General features: G+C 35.2%; 1 long non-coding RNA gene across 2 annotated transcripts; it reads left to right on the top strand.

Annotated features, from left to right (window-relative positions):
- Positions 1-4,774: 4,774 nt before the first annotated feature.
- On the top strand, positions 4,775-8,490 carry LOC109053319. 2 transcript variants are annotated; one of them, XR_006159544.1, is made up of 4 exons: positions 4,775-4,929; positions 8,019-8,239; positions 8,330-8,406; positions 8,480-8,490. It is a non-coding gene; the product is annotated as an uncharacterized LOC109053319 (long non-coding RNA). The 2 variants fall into 2 exon arrangements; XR_006159543.1 differs by lacking the exon at positions 4,775-4,929 and adding an exon at positions 6,969-7,458.
- Positions 8,491-14,662: the final 6,172 nt, after the last annotated feature.

Genomic DNA, 14,662 nt, shown 5'->3' with positions numbered 1-14,662 from the left:
GCGACCAAGTAATCAGCTCACAGCGCCCTCTGCTGGTGAAAATAATCCCAATGCTTTTATCACCACTCGTTTAGATTATTGTAATGCACTTTACACTGGTATTAGCAAATCACTTATGTCGCGATTACAACTAGTCCAAAATGCAGCTGCTCGTCTTTTAACTGGAACTCGAAAATTTGACCATATCTCACCCATCCTCCAATCCCTCCACTGGCTCCCTGTGCACTTTCGCACTGATTTTAAAATTCTTTTATTTGTTTTTAAATGTCTGCATGGCCTGGCCCCCCAGTACCTGTCAGATCTGCTCGTGCCTTACACCCCCCTTCGTTCGCTCCGGTCAGCTGGCCAGGGCACTGCTGGTCGTCCCCAAGACTAAACGAAAATCCAGAGGTGACCGTGCGTTTGCCGTGGCAGCTCCGAGACTCTGGAATGAGCTGCCTTTGCACATCAGATTGATTGAGTCTCTTCCTGTTTTTAAATCCCATCTTAAGACTTATTTATTTTCTTTGGCTTTTACCTCAGTTTGAGGGTTGACTTTCTAATTTTGTATTATTGTTGCATTTATTGTTATGTTTATCTATTGTTTTATTATTTTTGTTGTGCTTCTGTTGTATGTTATTGTTTATTTATAGACTGTGTTCAGCACTTTGGTCAACACTGTTGTTTTTAAGGTGCTTTATAAATAAAGGTGGATTGGATTGGAATCATATGCTAGTCAGCTGGCTAAATTGATCGGCTTTTCCAGTGTATTCGCGGGTTGTTTTGAACGTGCTGTAAAACGGGGACATTTCCGGGGACAACTACAGTCGGGGACAGGACACCAAAAACCGGGACTGTCCCCGGAAAATGGGACGTCTGGTCACCCTACTTTGCAAACACTGTAAACACTTTTAAAGAAAACTGGCTGAAAAGATGTCTTGCAAATCCAGTGTCACTGTGGGGTTTTTTTTTTTTATCCCAAATAAGATATTTGACCAACTCTGTGGCCTATCTTTCTTACTAAATGTATTTTTTGCCTGGCAGGTTAACTATTTCCTTATCTAACTTCCATCAGCAGTGTCTTCTTTCGTGGAAGTTGTGTTTGTCCATGGTTTCTCCCCCCATAAAGTTCTCCTGTAGAATAATCCTTTATATATAATTGTTAGAAATAAATCTCTTTTCCCCCTAGATGGTTTAATAACAACTTGAACTGTATTCCATCTGTGTTTGACGATTTTGGTAATATTTTAACTTATGAACAATTTATGAATCTCCATAATTTTCCAGTCACACCAAAGGAGTATAATACTTTGATGAGAGCCATCCCAGTAGGTTTAACTCAGTTAAAGAGCCACACAGATTTACCTGTATTACAGTGTATGATGTAGCTGTCCATCAGTGTAAACAATGTGCAAAGTAATTAATCCAAAAAGTACACGGTTTATAAAGTTATTGGCTTCTAAAGTAAGGAGTCGACTCTGAATCGCTGAAACGAGTCGTTATAGATTTCAAATCTTTTGCCCATCTCTTTGTACGTAACGAGAACACTTTGCATAATAATCTCCGCCTACCGTCTTGGGAGAAACAAAACTCTGACCTGCCCCACCCCCCACACAGACGCTCTGGTTAGTAGTTGGTGTGATAGCATCATATCGAGGAGACAGTGTGTTTTTAATTGTAAAGGCAAGTTTGTTTTGTTTGTTCAAAGAATGAAGATCAGAAGAACCAATGGCTAAAATTCATTTTTACCACAATACCAGAGCAGTACAACAAATCCCTTTTGTTGTGTTCACAACATTTCACTGATGACTGCTTTTCTAATCTCGGTGAGTTTAAGGACAATACCAGAGCAGTGTTTGGAATTAATTTTGTGTTCATTTCCAACTTTATTTGGACCAACAAGCATCTCCGAATCACAATCTGTAAGTATGATTATGAAGTTATGTGTTTGTTTTCTCCCGAGCGTCTTATCAGTATGTCGCGCTAGCACTATATGTTAATGCTAACTCATTGTTTACCGTGAAGTTGTGTGCTCAGTTTGGTTATGTACGTGCTTACATGAGTATGAAAATGTTAGTGTGTGTCATCGTTTTTATTACTTGGATGAATGATAAAAGACGTGTAGATATTTAATAAGTAAATCGTCATAAACGAGTGCAAGAAAGCGACATTGCTTTATCAGGTAATTTACCACATACAAAGTTGAAACTTACCACTGAGAAACGTCCTGGTCAATTCGTTGATTTAATTGTGTGGCCGGTTGAACGACTTCGTCTGTTTCCTCTTCAGATTCTGGCTCATATTGATAAGGCAAAATAGATGCCATGGTATTTATGTACTGTAATAATACCCTATCTAAAAACATCCGAAGGTGAGCTATGGGCGTTTCGTTTTACAACACGTACATGGGGGAATAAGACATAATTCACCCCAAACAGATGCTAACGCATTGTTTACCGTGAAGTTGTGTGCGGAACAACCAATCAAAACTATGTCAACAGCTTTGCGCGAACCGTTTGGGGATCTCTGAGAATTGAGGTAATTTTAAAATGATATTTTGACAAAATGACAATGTTTTTTAACCCTGCATGGATGTAAACCTGTTGTACAGGACTTATAAACAGTGATAGGAAGCTTAGAATTTTCATCTTACTGGCTCTCAAGTCACCTTAAATTCAGTAAAGGCAACAGTGTTTATCCGGCTTTATGTTTGGGTGGTATTGGTATTTTAGATCGGAAATGCAATAACAGACATATCCGCAAAATATTTCAGACAGATTACTCCAAGAGGGAAATTCTATTGGGGTTCCTTTATAACAAATATAAACTGGAGAAAGGCTTGGCCCTTGCCAAGTAAATTTTGCATTTCTAATAAGGTTGAGGAGATCCATTATAAAATCCTTCATAAAATTAACCCTGTTAATCTATCTCTAAATATTCTAATGTCGATGAGACTTGCTCGTTTTGTGGTCTTGTGGAGGAAACAGCTGCCCGTTTGTTTTCTGATTGCGGTGTTACCAACAAATCATGGGTTGACTTAAGCACCTGCGTTTCTAACCTTACAAATGTATCCCACACCTTTGTCCTCAAAGATGTTATCTTTTATTATGAGAATCCAAAGCTATTATCTGTTGAATATGTTGATAATTTTCTTATATTGAATGCAAAATTCTTCATTCATAAACAGAAATGGCTTCAGTCTCCTTTGTCTTCCCCCGTTTCTTGTGGAATTGAACTCTCTTGTTTCATCTCTTAGACTTACAAATAACAAAAAGAGTGGTAAGTTTTTGATGTATTATGACAACTTTTCCAAAAGAATGTAAGTTTATTTTTGCACTTTTATGTATCCATAATACTATAATTTGATACGCAAATCCAGAATGTTTGTTTTGATTTTATGAGTGCTTCTTGTTGGAGTGTATTTATGTCTCGCTTCCCTGTTTTTATATGTTTGTGCAAGTTTTGCAATAAATTTTTTTTTAAAAAGTCACACAGAATAAGAATAACGCTGCACATTTCAAGGCACTTCAGTGGACCTGTTTTGTCAATGTAACAAATGTTTTTAATATATCAATAATAAAGTAAGACAGGCTTTTACTAAAGTCTTTATCACTTTATTAAAATTAATCAAAACAAAATGTCAAATGTTTACTTTTCACAAGCCGTCTCGTTCTCATATAGGCTTGTAGTAAGCGGTCTCTTGCTCATTAGGTAACAGAAAAGGTTGGGACTATTATAGGCTTGTAGTAATTTTGTCCATTAGTTTTTTGTGTAACTTATTTAGTACAGTCACAGTTAGAGTCAATGCGGCTCAGTTTTTATACGTATGGTGTGTGCTTGCTCTTTCACGAGCGGCAGAATATGATTTTATGTAGGCCTTTCTGAGTCTACACCATGCTTTTCCAGTGAGGGGGTTAAACCATGGAAATTTGGACTGTTTTTTTTTGATAATAAACTGTTTTTTTTTGTTTTTTTTTTACAGTTTAGTAAAACTTTAATTGAATAATTGAACACAGAACTTCAGCAAACAAATCAAATAAATAAAGGCAAAATCTTAACATTAAGGTTGGCATTCAGAAATATTCAGTATACAATATTCAATATAAATTCAGTCTCCAGTATCACTGAAACGCAGCCAGACACTGCTTCTTTTTCAGGAACAGAAAGGCCAAAAAATCATTTATGGTACTTATTTGCCAAAAGCCCCTTGAATTCTGCCACAATTTAGTAAAGAAAATATGCATGTGTACAGCATAATGAAACTTTTTCATAATTATGACTAGTACGTCATTATATTTGAGACAATGTCTCATAATGATGAGAAACTTTCTCATAATAGTGAGTTTCTCTAAATGAGTTAATATGTCATAAGATTCAGATAAAAACTTTACTTTTTTCACTTTTTTATAATAAGGAGAAACTCTTGTAATAATGACTTTTCACATAATAATGAGAATTGTTCTTGTAATAATGACAATGGGTGTCACAGTTTTGAATAGAGGACCCAAAAGCAGAGGTTATGCAGTACAGTTTATTGTTCAATAACTTCAAACAAGGAGACTGCCGTCAACAGACGCAGATCTGTGAAATAATGACGGACAGATGATAGGGACCGGAATCAGTGCCAGAAGATCAAAGAGCAACAACAGTTCTTCGTCCTCGTGTCCGGTGCAAACAACTCGCAGACGGCAGGTGAGTGATGGTCCACAGACAGAAGGTGAACTGGGCAGAGAACAAAGGTGAATATCCAACTCTTACTCACGTAACAGGAGAGGACGGGACAGGACGGGACAGGACAAGACGAGACGAGGGAATTCTTCTAGAGAATAAATGCTGAAGAGATCGTAATTAAGAAACAGAGCGTAAGCTCAACGTTCAACAATAATCCGACAAAAGACAGAGCAAACAGTGACTAGAAGTAGCCGAGATAATTAGAGAGAAAAGGATCAGGTGAGAAGTAATCAGTGTAAGTGTTGATTCTAAAGGGAAACAGCTGCGAGAGAGGTGAGGAGGAGAAACATGAATGGGAATGATTAGAGTGTGTGCGCAGCGCGAGCGCTGAGATAATAGTAATCAGCTGTATGAGTGTGCACGCGCGTGTGTGAATGAAGGTAAACAAACAGAAGGAAGAGACCGGTTTATGACAATGGGCCTCATTCAAATTCACAAACGCTTCGTAAACGTTCTGTTTATAAAACTACATTTTAAAAGGGTGTATTAAAATAAATATAAAATGTTAAGTACATATTTAAATAATTAACGTCTAGTTCCCACTAGAATAGTTGGCTTGTCTTCTGCAAAAATAGAAAATGATATTTGTAAAATAGAAAAAGACATTTATAAAAAAAACTATTAAGATACTAAAACAGTAAAGTGATTACTATGAGGAAGGGTTTTACTTGAGATTCTGTCAGTTTATATGACTTATTTTTCAGTGTTAATATCGCCCCACCAAGGGTTATGAATGAAAATATCAAAAATGTTACAATTGCCCCCGGTCTCCCCTAATAACTTTTCACATAACAATGACAGTCGTTCTCGTAATAATTACTTACAGTAGTTTCCCATAATACTGAGAGACTTTCTTGTAATGATGACTTTGTCATAATTAAAAACTACAATTATTACTTGCTTCATGCACAAACATGTCATAAACATTTTTTCAAACAAATATCCTAAATCATAAACATCCTAAACATCCTATTTTCACAGGAAACATAGCGTAATGGTCATCAGGCAGTAGCAATAGTAGTAGCAGGAGCAGAGGCTCCTTTAATATGTTAACTATATGATTTAATTACATTCCAGTAGTTCAGATTATAATGAATGATAAGATACTGAGTATCTTTGGTGTAACAGTACTACGGAGCTATAAAAATAAGTAATTGTGGTATGTTGTTGTATCTGTTCTTCATCAAACACTGAGATACGTAGTTTGCACAGATTTTTCAGTGTGGGTGCATAATTCGGACGCTTGTGTAAAAACATTCTTTGTGATTTCACTGCTCCAGATGAGAGTTTCTACAAAAGAAAAAAGTTGTTTTACAGCACAATATTACTATTTATCGATGTGCTACATATGTTAATCTGGATATTCTTGTGTGTCATACAGCATGTACATGTGCCATTTTATTTTAAGGTTTTCATAACCCTTACCACAATTTCTTCATTGTTCACAACTGTATCGACCAAAAGCTGACACGTATGAGGCACTTCAGATGACATTTTCATGTTTTTTGCTTCCATTTCTGCCGCCTTTAAAACAAAAAAAATCATTGTTGTTCACAGCCCAGAACAACACATTTACATTGAAGACATTTTTATAGTGAAGTGAGAAATAAACAGTTTACCACACAAATACCCCACAGTTCACACAGTCTTGCTTCAGTCCAGCCGTATAATATAATATTCTATAAATAATAATTAAACAATAAACAATTCAATTAACTTATTTTTTTAATTACTTTCTTAATCATTTTGGGGCAATGGTTTTTCTCAATTTTTTTAAGTGAAGTCAACTTATCAATTTTTACAGTGTACATACATGCATTTATTTGCATAAACAGATAACTTTGCTTTTAACAGTTTACCAAAAAAATTTTTTTTTCCAATTAATTGTGCATTCCAATAATCTCAGTTAACATGCAGTTGTGTTATTTTGATTAGGTAAAAATAACTATCACAATAAAACAATAAAAACATGATATATGTATTTATGTATGTACTGTTTGTATATATATATATATATATATATATATATATATATATATATATATATATATACTGTATATATATAAATAAATACAGGGGAAATCATACATCATATATATATATATATATATATATATGTGTGTGTGTGTGTGTGTGTGCGTGTGTGTGTGTGCGTGTGGGAGAAACCTCTGCTGTTATACATGTAGTCAAGCATACCTGAAGATCTTGCACACGTGACCTTGTAATGGCGTTTTTTGTGTCCACACAAAATGTACACATCTGTGTTCAAGGCAACGACCTACGCATGAAGTAAACAGAAAATAATTATACTACGTTTTTAACATTCACAATGCAATGTGTCGTTTCTCGTGAGGTAATTACAAAAAAGACTGATTAGTCTGAATAGTCAATTACTTACATTCTGAGTTTCTGCAGCAATTTGAGCAATACGACAGCTCACAGCCTTTAGTAGAAAATTCTTGCTAAGAATATTATAATTTGCAGTTTTATGATGCTTCAAAAGAATTACCTCAATACAATGTCCATGACAATGTCATTCAGCCACATTCCATCGTCTAATGTCGCAAGTGACTCTTTTGTCAATAAAGGCACACCAAAAGACCTCAAAGGAATTTTTATTGCATTTTTAATTTAATCTTTATCCGTCTCTATAGATCTTTCTAGGTCTGTTCATGATGAACTAGGACGTCATAAAAGGCGGAAATCTTTGATCTACCCAGTGCATTTTTACACTAAATTGAAAAACAGGTAGGAGTTACTGATATGTTAAGAAAGACCATTAAATTAATAAAAAGGGATCATTAAATTAATTTAAATTACACTGCGAGTTTCTCTTTATATGTTTGTAGATGATCATGCTACAGTATCTAGCGTTGCATGGGCTTTGAAGAAGCCATGTACTGTCATAGTTATATTGGTATCGTATTATTGAAAAATTACTGTAACCATATGATTTATCATGTCATCTATGCAATTGTAGAGCTTGACTGTACGTCCTGGTTTACACTGGCTGATGCATTTTCAAGGCGTGCACAGATCAGGGACAAAATGCAAAGTAGTTTAGAAGGTGTATTTAAAAAAATAAAAATAAATTACGAACATTACAGAATCCTTATGAAATTAATTCAGTTAAAATATCTAAAATCGTGTGCCACTATTTTCTTAAATTTTAGCAAGTTATTTTAAATACAGCATAGGGTGCACAAGCATAACTTTCTGATGTTTTGACATGGCAGATGATATGTATTTAACTTGTGCTACATTAATCTTGTAATACTGGTTATTGACTATGAGTTTTGCTTATGCAGCACAGGGAGGTGAAGCAGAGGAAAACAAAGCAGAAGAAAGAGAAAGTGAAGAAAAGAAAAATAGAAGGTAAGAAGACATACCTGAGGAACGAAACTATACAGTTCTGGGAAGGCTGTCAGTGCCAGGCACCAAAAGAAAGTACACGGTCACTCAAGATGAACTGAAGAGAAGAGTCATGGCAGAAAACATGTCAAACAACATGATAAGAAGCCTGATTAGGGTTTGTATATTCTCTTAACCTTAAAGCATTTTGCTATACTTGTACAGAACAAAACATTTATAAAACAGTAACATGTTGGTTTACCCAAAGGTTCGTAAAGAGGATCTCCCTCAGGAGCTCAGAGAACAACGGCCAATAAAAGCCAAGACAAAAATAAGCATTGCAAAGTAAGTTGCTTTCTGCATATGGATTGTTTTAAACTTGATTCTTGCTTACAAATCTGTCCATTTATGTTTACAGGAATACACTCTTGTTTTAAAATTGATTATTGATTATTGAAAAGTCCATACATTTGGACCACAAGTTGTAGATGTTGTCATCTCATTTTTAATCAGTCAGTTTAAGTAGAGGTACACTGAGCCAGTGAACACAATTACACATGAATGTTAAATTTTCAGTTAATTGATTTAAATATACAACATATCACTGTTAGAGAACGCATTCAGACAGCAGAGTAATGTTAAATGTTCATGGTTTACTTAGCTTAACTTACAATTAAAGATTGCATTATTTTTTCAGACTTGTTTAAAACAATACATAGTAAAATAAACAAAACCAAAAAACAGCAGTCTCTTTCACTTCATTTCTCATATGCACACTTACATGCAGCAAGTTCATTTTAAATGTATATTTTACATTGTTACAGTGCCTTAGTTGTTTGTTTGTTTTTTTCATATCTACATCTATTCTTTGAATTTAGTTAGTCGTCTTTTGAAAATCTTTCTATACTTTCGTTTCATGTTTTTTGCTCTGTGTGGAATCAATGGTCTTATCTTTCTTGTTACAGCTGTCAATGCCATTCCAGTCACGCTGGCATTTGTTATACTGTCATGCAGGTTTTTAATTTGCTGGCTAATGTGCTGAGGAATGTTCTGCCATTTCTGCACAGTCTCCAGTATTTCATGTAACTTCTGCACTTCAGTTTTAGAGTGGTTTGCTGCAGTGTTCACATTTAACTGCATTGACATGTCTTCTTGCCACAAAGTAGGTACATCTCTTGTTAATATGACATCAAATAAAACACATGCCAGTGAAGGCAAGCACATTTTTCACTGTAAGAGTATGTACAACAGGTACACTGAGTGTTGTTGCAGAAGTGTGGTAAATCCTCTCATTACATAAACTTTTTACATCTACCTCTTTTGTGTCAAAGCACAGAATGGAGTAAAGCTTCTTTGCTTAATTACACTAGCATGTGCGTTTATTTGATCATTCAAAGCAGGAAACTTCTGAGAATCATGTTCACTCAGCAAATCAGTGAGTACAAGGTGTTTACAGCGATGTCCTCTGAGTCCTATTGGGCAGCTACAAAAGCTTTCAGATGGACAAACTTTGTAGGATAGACCAGGGGTTTGTTCTGATGGAACTTCATAAAGGTATGTGTCGTGGGATATAAGATTAATGCTATCCTGCCAACCTTTTCCCACCAATCTAGAGGCTGACTTAAGTATTTCTCCTGACTTCAAAGAGGCATTTTTCATTCTTCCAACTGCCTGCGAATCATGGATGACCTGGAAGTATCCATCTGTCTTCTTGATGAGAATGCTGATAAGATCATCCAGTCTACGGTTCCTAATGCCACCAAAAAACTGATATTTTAAGGCAATGGGAAAATCTAATTAGACAAGCAAAGAAAAACAATACATGTTTTAATATGATTGTGTTTGATTTTTGATATAACTATATTCCAAATGCTTGTGATTCTATTACATTGTTTGCATTAACTCAAAATGAAGTTGCATACGTTTAATTTCAAATATTACCTTTCAACAAGATGGTTTGTATCGGAGTCGGCATGGTTGTAGCACCATCCAAAGTCAGAGCCTGTGTGTCCTATTTCCAGCCAGTGATCCTTGAAGTATGAGCAAAGAGCTGGGAAATCCTCAAACCTCTTGAGGAATTGCTCAGCAGTTGACTTAAAATCTTGAAGCTATAATGAAAAAAAGAATAACAGATTTCATGTTAAATTTAACTAATTTAATATTTGCTTTAAAATAGTTATATAAATAGTAACAGTACAGGTAACACTTTAGTATAGGGAACACATATTCAATATTAACAATGACTTTTCCCTCAATAAACTCCTAATTTACTGCTTATTAATAGTTAGTAAGTTCCTTGTTCAGTTTAGGTATTGGGTAGGATTAAGAATGTAGAATAGAGTCATGCAGAATAAAGCATTAATATGTGCTTTATAAGTACTAATAAAAGGCCAATATTTCAAGTAATATGCATGCTAATAAGCAACTAGTTAAAAGACCCTAAATAAAGTGTTACCACAGTACAATTAAGGAAGCAAAATTGAATTGTTAATTTTACGCACTGTTGCACAAAGCTTCATCTTTCTGATGAAGGAAATTATTTCTGTTCTAACATCAGTATTTGATGGTCCACTGATTCCAGAGTCTGTCTTTGAAAGCCAGCCTGATGTCTTTGAAATCATGTAACTATTTTAGATTTTTCAAATAAATTTTTTAGATTTTTTAAATTTGTATATTTAAAAGAATATATTGATTTGTATGTTAATAGATGAGTAAGATGATTCTGGCTCTGGGAAGACTTTCCGCAAGGCATTTATTTCACACATATCCTTGTCCTTGTCGAAGAAGATGGACGTAGAGGAAATAGAATTTGCATGTAGAATGAGAATGAAAACACACATATACACTACCATTGAAAAGTCTGGGATCAGTAAGAATTTTTTAATGTTTTTAAAAGAAGTCTCTTATGCTCAATAGATCAGGGCTGCATTTATTTGATTAAAAATACAAAGAAAAAAAACAGTAATATTGTAAAATAGTACAACATTTTAAAAATAATTGTTTTCTATTTGAATGTATTTTATAATGTCATTTATTCCTCTGATCAAAGCTGTATTTTCAGCATCATTACTCCAGTCTTCAGTGTCACATGATCTTCAGAAATCATTCTAATATGATGATTTGCTGCTCAAGAAACATTTATTGTTATTATCACTGTTGAAAACATTTGTTTATAATTTTTCTTTCAGGATACTTTGATGAATAGAACGTTAAAAAGAACATCATTTATCTGAAATAGAAAGAAAGCTTTTGTAATATTACACACTACTGTTCAAAAGTTTAGGGTCAGTAAGTTTTTTTTTTCAGGATGCATTAAATTCGTCAAAAAGAGACAGTAAAGACATTTATAATTTTACAAAAGTTACCATTTCAAATAAATGATGATGTTTTGAGCTTTCTATTCATCAAGGAATCCTGAAAAATGTTTTCAACATTGATAATAATCAGAAATGTTTCTTGAGCATCAAATCATCATATTAGTATGATTTCTGAAGATCATGTGACACTGAAGACTGGAGAAATGATGCTGAAAATTCAGCTTTTATCAGATAAATAAATTACAGTTTAACTATATATACAAACTGAAAACAGTCTCTGGTATCTGGGGCCAGAATATACATACCTTGGTGCAGCAGGACACACTCTCCTTAATTGCTGTAACGCTATCTCTAGTGTTGCCTCTTTCTCATTGCTTGTTACTATGAAAGCGACTGGAACTCCATGGCCATAGTCATCTCTTATAGCCAGGGTATAAAGTGGAAAATTATACTGGCTGACGCAATGAGTGGCATCCAAAAATATAACGTTCTTTCCATGTCTGTGTTGATTATATTTCATGTTGGGAGTCTGAAGGATAATTATGAGTTCCTTCTCATGGGAAAATGTAATGGGAAAAAGGATGAAATTGTCATTGTTGTGATTGGTGTGTATTTTGGATGATTTGGCTGAATTATCTTTATCATATTTGTTTAGGTGTATTAGGCATGTGCGTATATTCTCAATGTCCTTTGGTGTGACAAAGTACTGACGGTTGTTCAAGTCGGTGTGTCTGCGAGATCTGGACCATTTGTGGGCTTCCAGTAGAATGATATCTGGCTTGACACCCAATCAAATCCATTCTTCAATTTGTTTGACCAAATCTGTACACACTGTTTGAAAGTGCACATCAACTGTAATATTTTAGTTTTTTCCTCTGTCTTTCTTCACGCAACACTGTTTTCTTAATACAATCCTCCATTTTCCTTTACATTCTGGGGAGGAAAACATTTATTAACACTAGGGTTGTTGCCTAAGGATGAAGCTCTTAGTAACAATTTATAATAAAAACTATCACCAATTAGTATATTCTTAATATAGTGTAACCACCATTATTATTAATTAATGGAACTTCATGATGTTCCCAGGCCAACATTAGACTGCAGATGCTCTACACAATATTTGAATTTCATTCATAACACCCTGGCTCAGCACAATATATTTCATTATTATTATTATTGGTGTTATTATTATTATTACAGTGATTGATTAATGATTGTCATATATTAGATGACCACACCGGACCGGGGCGAAACGATCGTGGGCGCCTTCCTGTCTGATAGGACAGGGGTTCGGCGATTTGCACCTTATATGAGCAGTTTAGCTAATGTTCGCGTTAGTTATGAATCCATGGTGCAACTGAAAATAATACATTATGCTGAGCAGGGATGGACACATTTTAAATAAAATGCACTTACCTTTGTGAAATGAAGGAGACGTCAAAGGGCACAGTTCAAAAAGTGGCGCTCAAGCTGGCAGATGTCACGTGAGTAATCTGATTGTGTAACAATATAAAAACTCCATAATCACAGGAAGAAGGAGGCGGGAACCGGCGGACACTCAAATAAAACTTTAATAACCAAATAAACACAAAACAGCGCGACAGCCCCTCACGGTCGACTGCCGTGCACAAACAAAAACCAAACATAAACTAAAGCCCAGGCCTGGGGTGTATTCCAGAAAGCAGGGTTAACTTACCGGGAACTAAACCCTGAACTCTCGGTTGATTAACCCCAAACCTTGCTTACTCGAGGTATGTGGTTCCAAAAATGCGTCCGGGAGTAAGTTCATTCAACTCAGAGTATGTTCCTGGTTAAGACTCAAGACATTCTCAACAGAGCGACGAATCGACGAGTCACTATGGAAACGGACGCTAAGAAAAAGCGCGCCAAGCTGTTTCTATCTTCTTCTTTTGTTCATTAGTTGTTTACATGCTTAGTGCATATCGCCACCTAATTGATGACCGTGATTTTTTTTCCATGTAATCTTTTAATCCTTGAGAATATGAATTATATTTTTTGTTTTATGCTAATTATATATTAAGTCATATCAGATATGTATTTTGATTTAGAATTTAGACATTATAGAAAATCCATGTGTGAGATAATATAACATGTAATAAATGAAATAAATAAATATTTATAAGTTAAACATTACCTTGTCATAGTGTTTTATAATTTATACAGATAACTCATATATGGCAATAAAAGAAATAATCATATTAGAATAATGTTACCTTATTTATTACTTATATTAGTGCTTCCTCATTAACATATCAAAAAAAAAAAAAAAAAAAATATGTATATATATATATATATATATATATATATATATGTATAATAAGCTATATTACATATTGTAATATTATATAATGCTGTGTGCTATCTGTCACACCCACTGAAGGTTCGCTGAAGTGAACTAACCCTGGAACAGAAGCTGCTCCGGAGCAGGTTAAGTTCAGAGAGTGAGTTGCTATGACTACTAACATACCCTGAAAGTTACCTCCATTTTTGGAACCGAAAGTTGAGGTTATCCACTTACTTACTCTTAAACATACCCGGGTATGTCACATAACCTGCTTTCTGGAATACCCCCCAGGTCCTCTCTCGTCCTTCACTGTCATCGCTCCTCTTTTATATCCTCCCGATCTCCTCCGTGGGACTCGAGACCGGTGAGTGGAGCAGGTGTCGCTCATTTCCCAATCACTCCACCGGCCTCGCTCCGTTCCCACGGCTCTCGGCCTCACCCCACATATATATATATTATATCAACCCAACGTATTTACTGTGTAGCCTATATATTCAGTCAGTAGCAAATAATTGGCTTTACCATTTAGATATTTCTGCTACATCCATTGCATCATCACGATAAAATGGCATTTTACCTTATATCGTTAGAATGTGGCGCTAACAAGACAAGTTTGATCATTAGTAGCCAGCTTTTTCTCAAAATCACCCAAGCGCACCGATGTCCTTGATAAAGTAGTTGCCCATAGACTACCAACATCAAGCAGAGTCAGATGAACTTCCACAGCCGTGCCATCAATTCAGTGTCTGAGCACAGAGAGGACCTCTGTTTTCAAACTATGAGAGACTCAGGTGACTTTGACCCTGTTACCGTCAGAGAGGCAGGAGCCTTTGGATTTTAAGTTTTTTCTGCAACTTATCCACAACATCATGCCACATGTGGACCTCCTCTATGCCAAACTCCAGGAGAAGGACATAGATTCAGTCCACATCAGGGGAGCATCCAGCAGTTCCAGCAGGACATACAGAAGATCAGGTAG

The sequence above is a fragment of the Cyprinus carpio genome, unplaced genomic scaffold (genome assembly GCF_018340385.1).
Source record: "Cyprinus carpio isolate SPL01 unplaced genomic scaffold, ASM1834038v1 S000006590, whole genome shotgun sequence".
Taxonomy (NCBI): Eukaryota; Metazoa; Chordata; class Actinopteri; order Cypriniformes; family Cyprinidae; genus Cyprinus; species Cyprinus carpio.
Note: the sequence above shows the minus strand (reverse complement) of the source record. Positions and strands in the feature narration are given on the sequence as shown.